The sequence below is a fragment of the Lissotriton helveticus genome, chromosome 4_1 (assembly GCF_964261635.1).
Source record: "Lissotriton helveticus chromosome 4_1, aLisHel1.1, whole genome shotgun sequence".
Classification (NCBI taxonomy): domain Eukaryota; kingdom Metazoa; phylum Chordata; class Amphibia; order Caudata; family Salamandridae; genus Lissotriton; species Lissotriton helveticus.
In genome coordinates this window covers 1,908,461,281-1,908,469,460 of record NC_136063.1, presented here as the reverse complement: position 1 = coordinate 1,908,469,460, position 8,180 = coordinate 1,908,461,281, and the positions used below count along the sequence as shown (strand labels likewise).

Below are 8,180 nucleotides of genomic sequence, written 5' to 3'. Positions count from 1 at the left end.
GAAATAGTTGGTTCTTGTTCTTTCTAAATGTTTGATTTGGTTGACAAGGACATCGACAAGCAGCAATCATCAATGTTTTCTGTTCTTTCTTTCATGTTGTACGTCAGGTCCGCCCAGGGGCAAGCGGACCGAAAAATCGGATGCAGTGGCTCCAAAGGAGGTGGATGCAGGCCAGGGCGGCGAGTGCTCCTTTGCTGGCCCCAGTAAGTTTTCATTTAAATATAGAGGACCTATTGTTGTCCAAGCGTTCCTAATTTAATTGTTTCGAAATAGTGTTTAGATAGGAGCAAAATCAATAATCCTACTGTTGCAGGGACAATTCTCCACAAACCGAACTATGGACACCAAAGACCAGAGTAATAATATTTCAGAGTGGCGTGTTTGGCACACTGTATAAATAAACCTGGTAGTGTCAGCGGCACGGACTCCTCCTTGCAAAAATTGCAAAACTTTTCGCTCAGTCACTCTAGTCTGGAGGACTAAAAACCACAGAGTCTATTCAAGTTTAAAAGCTTTATTAAAAGTTTAAGTAAACACATATATTAAAATAAAGTTAGTTGGAAATGGAAAAGTGCTTGGTGCTGAGTTGATGAGTAATGGAACACATTTCTTGTGGTCGAGCCGAGCTTTCACCTGGTTTGAAGTTGATGTTGCTCTTGTCCTTAGAAGTCCAGTTTCTGTCTGTTCAGAGAAAAATGGAGTGTGTTAAAATTAAGCAAGCATTCAACAATTGTGACAAAAAAATGAAGCAAGACAACAGCTTTCCCTGGAAGGAGGGACATTTTTACTTTAGACTAGAGTAGACAGTCAATTAATTTTTCTGTTGTTTTCACATTTTTTCCTTCATAGACCAAATACTAGTGGAGTGGTGTAATCTAACATTCTTAAATCAACTTTGTAGGTGGAACATCTGGTGGCGGGGCCAGCTCGGATGTGGTGGTGATCATTGACTCGGAGTCCGAGGATCAATCTGGGGAGGAGGCGGCGCTAGAGGAGTCGGACCAAGAAGTACAGACTGTGAGGAAGGAGACAGTGGCGGTGGCGAGTACAGGTAAGCTGGATCATGGTACTATCTGACTCTTAGATAGGATATGATGTGTATCCAGTGGTGGCCCAGTGACAAATTACAATATGGTAATTACAGCAGGCTGGGACCGACAGACAGATAGAGGCAGAGACAGAGAGAGAGGAAGACAGAAGGAGAGAGAGAGAGGGAGGGAGCCAGAGGGAGGGTGAGGGAGGGAGACAGAGAGAGAGAGACAGCGAGGTAGAGGGAGACACAGGGAGACATAAAGAGGGAGACAGAAAGAGAGAGAGAGAGGGAAACAGACATATCGCCTGGGCTTCTGCCAGATCTCTTTCATATGAAAGAGCATCAAACCAAGGATATAAGTGAGTTGTGGGAAGGGAAATGGTGATTCAAGCGCCCCCCCCTTGCCCCTCCCTGCGGACGCCCATGATACTGGCCTGAATAGTTTTGTACTGCGCTGGCTAGTTGCTAGTTGTACTGTGACACAACTTCCTGCTGAATTATTTTGTGTTAATCATATTCTTAAAGAGCATTGGTTACATATTATGTCTTTCTTTCTTCATATAGTTGGCAATACTAAAACCTCAAAACCGACGAGGAGTATGCTGGCTGTACTGGCCCGGCAACGGAGGCTGGAAGCAACTGTTGCCCAATATCGGCGGCTGGTGGAATTGGAGGGGGACGACACACAGTCCAGTGCATCAACATCTGCATCCTCCTCCGTGACCCCACGTTCTGCCGGTAAGCGCAGTGCTCCAGCGAACCGGAGCCGTGCTGGAAGACGCCACCGCCGAGCAGCAAAAGCTGCACCTCGCAGTACTGTTAAGGCTCGCTTGCGCCGTGCACTCCGCAGAGTGTCCGACCTAGAGGCGGAGGTCCAGAAATGGAACGAGTATCAGAATGTGGTGGAGGGCCTCCGACTAGATCACGCCACACTCCAGGAGAAGTATGATGCCCTGGCCCTAAGGCATGATGCCCTGGAGGCCAAACTTAACAGCTTGCATCCCTAGAGTGTCCCTTGCCCCTTTTTTAGAGACTTTTGGGGGGTGGGAATTGGGAGTTGGGTTTTTTGGGGACTTTTGAAGGACTATTTATTTGTTGGGGTTAGGGAGGGTCTTGCGGGAGATTATTTTGTTAGGGATATAAATATACTTTTTCAAACTTTATCTGAGCATACCTGTTTTTTTACTACTTTTGAGCTTGGTGGGTGGTGGTTTTGCAGTAAGTTCATTTAACTGAACACTGTCATCGTGTTGGTTCACGTGCAATAGGCCAAATGTTTTCCAAAGTAAATGCCTGTCACAGAGTTTGTTAATTCAAGAGCCCTAGGACTTTACTACTAGTACCACTGTCACTCTCTCGCCTCTCCGAACACTCCATTATACTACCTCCCATCCAAACGCTTATCTTACCTGTAATTTGTGTTTGAGGGCTGGCTCCACCTGGAATTCACAGAGTCCTAAGGCGTTCTGCAGCAGGGCCACAACTGGAGTTTCCCGGCGTGGATTTTCTGCAAAACAAATGCAATCAACATTAGAAATGTGGCAGCGGTGCTCACACACCACAAAAACCTAGAAGCCCCACAGACAGCACCTCTAAGACAGGCAAGCAAGCAATAATAACGCCTAAACATTCACGTGCAATAGGCCAAATGTTTTCCAAAGTAAATGCCTGTCACAGAGTTTGTTAATTCAAGAGCCCTAGGACTTTACTACCAGTACCACTGTCACTCTCTCGCCTCTCCGAACACTCCATTATACTACCTCCCATCCAAACGCTTATCTTACCTGTAATTTGTGTTTGAGGGCTGGCTCCACCTGGAATTCACAGAGTCCTAAGGCGTTCTGCAGCAGGGCCACAACTGGAGTTTCCCGGCGTGGATTTTCTGCAAAACAAAAGCAATCAACATTAGAAATGTGGCAGCGGTGCTCACACACCACAAAAACCTAGAAGCCCCACAGACAGCACCCCTAAGACAGGCAAGCGAGCAATAATAACGCCTAAACGTTCACGTGCAATAGGCCAAATGTTTTCCAAAGTAAATGCCTGTCACAGAGTTTGTTAATTCAAGAGCCCTAGGACTTTACTACCAGTACCACTGTCACTCTCTCGCCTCTCCGAACACTCCATTATACTACCTCCCATCCAAACGCTTATCTTACCTGTAATTTGTGTTTGAGGGCTGGCTCCACCTGGAATTCACAGTGTCCTAAGGCGTTAGGGGACTCGTCAACGTAAGTTTCTTCATTGTGCAGAATCCAGGCATCAGCATTATGGGTAATGGATAGGGTGAGTCTGGAGGAGGAGGACTCAGGATAGACGACCAGGACTGAGTTCTTGTCAACTAACTGTTGTGAACCTGAGGAATGCTGCGGCATCAAAATCAAGACAGTTCTGTTGATGGGCTTGTTGTTTTATTGGTTGATTACAGTTTTGTTGGGAATGTGATGAAGCACTTGCTAAAGAAAGACAGACACACAGGAATAAAAGTGAATAAGGAGGACTAAATTTACAATTAATGAATGATTGACTAATTTTCAGAACTCGCTGTCAGGGAAGCAGAACTCGTCCTCATACTCTGCTAAATCATCAGTCGGGGTTACTTCTAGTAACTGAGGAGAACTTTCCTCAGGTAGGTCGGTGTCCTCTTCTTCCTGCGTGGATTCTCGTACTCTGTAATCTGGTGGTATGAAGTGCTGGTTCATCTTTATCAAGGTGAGCCGCTCCACATTTGCGGGCAAGAGGCGGGACCTTTTGGAAGTCACAATGCCACCAGCAGAACTAAAAACACGTTCTGAAGACACGCTTGCGAGTGGGCAAGACAAGTAATTGATAGCCAGGTTGGTGAGCTCTCGCCATATTTTTCTTTTCCCATGCCAATACGCCAATGGGTCCTCAGTAATATTGACCTCTGTTGAGTCATCCAGATAGGCCTGCACCATTGAAAGAATGTCCTCCCGGATTCCTGTACTTTGCACTTCTGTGTCCTTTCTAGGACAAGGACCACTGTCACTCTCTCGCCTCTCCGAACACTCCATTATACTACCTCCCATCCAAACGCTTATCTTACCTGTAATTTGTGTTTGAGGGCTGGCTCCACCTGGAATTCACAGTGTCCTAAGGCGTTAGGGGACTCGTCAACGTAAGTTTCTTCATTGTGCAGAATCCAGGCATCAGCATTATGGGTAATGGATAGGGTGAGTCTGGAGGAGGAGGACTCAGGATAGACGACCAGGACTGAGTTCTTGTCAACTAACTGTTGTGAACCTGAGGAATGCTGCGGCATCAAAATCAAGACAGTTCTGTTGATGGGCTTGTTGTTTTATTGGTTGATTACAGTTTTGTTGGGAATGTGATGAAGCACTTGCTAAAGAAAGACAGACACACAGGAATAAAAGTGAATAAGGAGGACTAAATTTACAATTAATGAATGATTGACTAATTTTCAGAACTCGCTGTCAGGGAAGCAGAACTCGTCCTCATACTCTGCTAAATCATCAGTCGGGGTTACTTCTAGTAACTGAGGAGAACTTTCCTCAGGTAGGTCGGTGTCCTCTTCTTCCTGCGTGGATTCTCGTACTCTGTAATCTGGTGGTATGAAGTGCTGGTTCATCTTTATCAAGGTGAGCCGCTCCACATTTGCGGGCAAGAGGCGGGACCTTTTGGAAGTCACAATGCCACCAGCAGAACTAAAAACACGTTCTGAAGACACGCTTGCGAGTGGGCAAGACAAGTAATTGATAGCCAGGTTGGTGAGCTCTCGCCATATTTTTCTTTTCCCATGCCAATACGCCAATGGGTCCTCAGTAATATTGACCTCTGTTGAGTCATCCAGATAGGCCTGCACCATTGAAAGAATGTCCTCCCGGATTCCTGTACTTTGCACTTCTGTGTCCTTTCTAGGACAAGGAAACCCTAGCTGAGTTAGCCAACCCGCTTCAGACATATCGCCTGGGCCTGGTTCAGATGATACGGTTGCTGGTGTGGTTAACGGCTCAGAGGAAAAGACACTCACTTCTGCCACAGGCACAGATGCAGAAGTGCTTTTTTGGGACGCCTGATGGTCTGCTGATTCACTAGTAGTACTGTCTTCTCGTACAGTTTCCTTCCGCTCTCTTTCAAAACGAATGGCTGACTGAGCTAGCCAACCTTTGTACTCTGTAACATCCGATGTTTCAAAAGGAATTATTACTTTGCCAAACAATGGCTTTTTGTAACGTGGATCCAGAATAGTAGCACAAATGTAGTGCTGTTGTTTCTTGATTTTTACAAGCCGTTCATTGCTAACTAGGCGTTGTAATAATCTCTGCGCCAACTCATGTGCTTCGTTCTTTCCAACGTCCTTTAATTGTGAAGACACCACCTTGACTTGGTGCTCGAGCTTCAGCAACAATGGGATAGCTTTGCTCAAAGAACAGTCCTCCCTGCTGACGTCACACGTGAAGACCTCAAAAGGACGAAGCATGTCTGTCAGGCTTTTAACTAGCTGCCATTGCTCCACCGCTAGCATCATTTCTGTTGTATCACCACCCAGGTTGTAAAAATACTCATGGACTACTGGAAACAGCTCATGCAGACTCAAGCATGTAGAAGGTTGAGTTCCAACGTGTTGCCACCTCCTGGATAAGTGCTTTCACTGGCATTCTACGTTCATTTTGCTTGCGCCTCAGCTCCTTCCGGGCCTTAAAAGAATGGTTGAAATGTGTGCATATTCTTCTGCAGATGGTCAGTGTTTTGTCGACTGCAAGTTCTTTTTTCAAAAAATTTTGCACAACAAGGTTGATACAGTGCGCCAAACACGGCACTCTGAAATAGAAACCGTCCTCCATGGCCTTAACTACATTGCTGCCATTATCATTAGAAACATACCCAACCTTGCATTTTCTTGGGGGCAGCCATTGCGAGACCTTTTTGTTAAAGTCAGCCAAAATGTTGACTGCAGTATGACTTTTCTCCATGCCAAACATGGCTAATGTTGCATGTTTACGAGCACCCTTAAAAATCTCGACCAAGTCACCACCTGCATTTATCTGTTTTATGACTCCTGAAAAAGAGACCCAGTGTGCAGTGATGCACATGTAATCAAGGGCTTGGCAACTGGTCCACATGTCTGTTGTCAGGTGTATAGTGTGAACAGCACTCTTCTGCAAAGCTGCCCCCACCAACTCAAGCACCTCTTTATGTAGTGCTGGAACAGCAACCCTGGCAAAATAGAACCGGCTAGGAACCTTCCATTTAGGGGCCAGTGTTGCCACGAGTTCAAGGAAACCCACACCTTCGACAAACGAAAAAGGGAGAAGGTCCACCGCTAGCATTTTAGCCAGCTTAGTGTTATACAGGCGTACAGTTGGGTGGTTGCGCTGAAATTGCACATCTGAGGAGAACATGGCTGAAATGGTGCGCTGGACAAATTTACGGGATGATGCTGATGCCTTCTTCGACCCACTTCTGATCATTGTTGACATTTTCCGCATTGGTGTGTCTCCCAGACTCTCAGTGTGCCTCCTATGTGTTCCGGAGGGTGTGGTGCTGCCAGGGGTACTGGGTGCAACCGGACACATGTCTGACGCTTCTTCTACCTCCCCGTCATCTTCAGATGAAACACCTAGTATGGGTATATTTTGGCCACTTGCCCTTTGGGATCGCTTTCCCTTGACGTTTGCTAGGTGCGGAAACCATTCGACAGCGTGCTTTCTTTCAAGATGACCTATCTGGCCTCCGGTTCCATAGTTGGTACCAGTCTTACCACGGCTAACGCTAGTATTACAAATGCAACAAACGGCTATGTTATCATACTTTTCATGGACACTAAAAAAGTTCCAAACTGGGGACTGGAAAGTTCTGGTTTTGCCGCACGAGGTGATACTGCTGCCAATGCCAGATGAAGCAGTGGTGGATGAGCCTTGCAGACATCTACTGGGTTGTGCAATTATTGCAGCAACCTTACTTGAGGGAGTCGAGCTGGATGGAGTCCCCCTCTGGGGAGAAAATATGGGAGCTGTAGGTTTTGTTGAACTTGTAGTACTACTTGACTGCGTTGGTGGTGCTACCAGTGCCACGTCGCCAGGGTCACGCTCAGCATGACGTCGGGATAGGGTATAAATGTCTGTCTGCTGCATGGCCGGTGTGGCTGGAATGACGTGTGTGATGACTAGGTCATTGCTGTCATCCTGTTCATCAACATCAGAATAAACCACTTCATCAAGTCCGACGTTCGGATCCATAAGTATGAGCTTTCCGGGGCCCTTCCTTTTAACATTTGATACCTTTCGCAGCTCATGGTGTGCCTCCCTCTCAGACGTCGGAGATGGTTGCCAATCTAGATCCAGATCATCATCTGATGGAGCGGGGCTTGAAGAGGAACTTCTACACACCCTCCTTGATCTTTTCCTTGCTGGGGAGCTGGGAGAAAATGAATCATCAGGAGGAGTGGCTTCGTCTTCCTGACATGATACCCCGGCTCCAAAGTCAATTTCCTCCTGTGCCCCTACTTCTGGAAGAACAACCATTGTGGGCACTTGCACCGCTCCATGCGCCGCTACATGGGCATCTTCACTGACCTCTACTTGCAAGTCTCCATGGACCTCTCCTTCTCGGTCTTCTCCTTCTCGGCCTTCTCCTACTCAACCTTCTCCTTCTCGGCCTTCTCCTTCTCGGCCTTCTCCTTCTCCTTCTCGGCCTTCTCCTTCTCGGCCTTCTCCTTCTCGGCCTTCTCCTTCTCGGCCAGCTCCTTCTTGGCCAGCTCCTTCTTAGCCAGCTCCTTCACAGCCAGCTCCTTCACAGCCAGCTACTTCTCGGACAGCTCCTTCTCGGACAGCTCCTTGCGCATGTACTTCTGCTTGTACTAGTAGCCCATGCAGTTGTTGTTGCGGCTTTGGTTGTTGAATAGTACTTGTGAGATGAGTTACAACCTGTGTTGATGGTGTGCTGCTACTTTCTTGCGATGAACCAACATCACTGGTCGTTGGTGATTCAACAAGTAAACAGGCTACATGTGCAGCACTCATGGTGGGCCTTTGTTTTTTTTGTTGTTTTTCCCCAAAAAATGTATTGGTTGAGCCACCAGTCTCCTTGTTAAGTGGTGCCACTTGCTTCTTCTTCTCCTTAGTAGAGACATCTTTCTTGCAAGAGGACCTACGGGCACCTCTTT

The 8,180-nt window shown here is 47.0% G+C and overlaps 1 long non-coding RNA gene across 1 annotated transcript; it reads right to left on the bottom strand.

Moving 5' to 3' along the window:
- Positions 1 to 556: 556 nt before the first annotated feature.
- Positions 557 to 3,890, bottom strand: LOC144827748 (uncharacterized). Its single transcript, XR_013610344.1, has 4 exons — positions 3,193 to 3,890; positions 2,818 to 2,915; positions 2,443 to 2,540; positions 557 to 681 (listed from the first exon to the last, which is right to left on the bottom strand). It is a non-coding gene; the product is annotated as an uncharacterized LOC144827748 (long non-coding RNA).
- Positions 3,891 to 8,180: the final 4,290 nt, after the last annotated feature.